Below are 2188 nucleotides of genomic sequence, written 5' to 3'. Positions count from 1 at the left end.
TATTTATTTGAGAAAAAGAGAGAGCAAGAGCACAAGCAGGGGGAGTGGCAGAGGGAGAGGGAGAAGCAGGCTCCCCGCTGAGCAGGGAGCCTTACCTGGGGCTAGATCCCAGGACCCTGGGATCCTGACCTGAGCCAAAGGCAGATGCTTAACCAACTGAGCCACCCAGGTGCCCCAGAGACGTAATTTTTAAATGCTCCTTCCTGGAACATTAGAAGTTCCAGAATGTGTCTCAGGAACCTCAACAAAAACATCTCTATATTTTCTTCTAAGACTTAGTTTGGCCATATTTACAAAGCCACTGGACTAGAATATGGAAGAAATATCAGTTTTGAAATTTGTATAATAAGGGGTGCCTGGGTGGCTCAGTCAGTTGAGCATCTGACTCTTGGTTTTTGCTCAGGTCATGATCTGTTGGGTCATGGGATGGAGTCCCATGTTAGGCTTCACACTCAGCAGGGAGTCTACCTGAAGATTCTCTCCTTCTGCCCCCCCCCAACTCTCTCTCTCTCTTAATCTCTCTCAAATAAATAAATCATTTTTAAAAAAGAAATTTGTATAATACTAAAGGAGTACAAAGCTCTCATGGGAATGGATATAGGAGAGGATGGACAAAGGAGAGAAGACCTCAGTAAGCAAGGAAACAGTGTGATAAAATGGAACAAAGGTCAGTAAAGCGAGAATTTGTAGAAAGGACATTAAAAATTGACCTTGTGGGGCGCCTGTGTGGCTCAGTCCATTAAACATCAGATTCTTGATCTCAGTTCAGGTCTTGATCTCAGGATGTGAGTTCAAGCCCTGCTTTGGGCTCCACACTGGACATGGAGCCAACTTGAAAAACAAAATTGATCTTGGAAATAAAATACATATGTTACAAATTTGCTTATGTTTGCATATACCAAAATATCAAATAATGTCTTATTGTAACTTTCCAGGTGATGGTTATACTCATTAAAGTTTAAGAATGATTGTTCTAGTTTGTGTTACAAAATTGTGTAACATGAAAGTCATGAAAACATACTTTGCAATTACAAACTGACCATTTAAAATTAATTTAGAGATGAATAATAATTAGGCACACTTTTCAAATAGCCTATATTCTAAACTATCTCCCATGTACAATAAATTTCTGTATTTTATTAATTCCTACTGAAATGTAGAATTATCTCTTTATGGAACTAAATCTCTAAGTCAGTCTCACTATAGAAAGTTTTACTGTTTTTACTTATCTAAGTGTCAGAATAACATTAAAAGTTAGTTATGCTCTTATTTTTTTTGTTGTTTCATTCAAGAGCATTTATTGGTCATTTAATAATGTTTACAAATAAGGCAAGTTTTAATCTCAAGAAGCAGAAGTGAGTAAGAAGTGATTATGTTTCTGCCCCCAAGAAGTTTTCAGTCTAACAGACATAAATAGGCAAATAAGTAATCACAATGTGGTATATGATGTTTACTTTCATAATATCTAAATGAGTCAAAAGATAGCAACCTTCATTTAATAAATCAGTGATAATATGATAAGTACTAAAAGACATGGCTTATTCTTATCAAACTCTGGTTTCATAATGGAGAATTCAAAGCACATGGATGACATGTTGGGTTTTTGTCCTGCTATGAGAGTCTAAATGTGATTTGATGTCTAAATGTGAGAAAAAAGGATACCTGAGTGGCTCAGTTGGTTAAGCGTCTGCCTTCATCTCAGGTCAGGATCCCAGGGTCCTGGGAAGGAGGCTCCGCATTGAGCTCCTTGCTCAGCTGAGAGTCTGCTTCTCCCTCTGCCCCTCCCCCTTCTCATGCTCCCTCTCCCAATGGAGCACTGGGTGTTATACGCAAACAATTAATCATGGAACACTACATCAACAACTAATGATGTAATGTATGGGGATTAACATAACATAATAAAATAACATTTAAAAAATTTTAAAAAATTAAAAAATTAAAAAACAAAACCAAAAAATAAATAAAATCTCAGAAGTACTTAAAAAATCTTTAAAAAGACAGTCTCCGCCGAGAGTCGCCGCGGGTTCCTGCTTCAACAGTGCTTGGACGGAACCCGGCGCTCGGCCCCCACCCCGGCCGGCCCTTCAGAGCCAGCCCTTCGCCGTCTGCTCATAGCGCCCTCGGACCGCTCCAAGGGCCCCGCCGCCGCTCCAGCGCCGAGCAGCCGCCGCTCCAGCGCCGAGCAGCC

This window comes from Mirounga leonina, unplaced genomic scaffold (genome assembly GCF_011800145.1).
Source record: "Mirounga leonina isolate KUSES-001 unplaced genomic scaffold, KU_Mleo_1.0 Mir_174, whole genome shotgun sequence".
NCBI classification, from domain to species: Eukaryota; Metazoa; Chordata; class Mammalia; order Carnivora; family Phocidae; genus Mirounga; species Mirounga leonina.
This window is presented reverse-complemented; position numbering follows the sequence as displayed.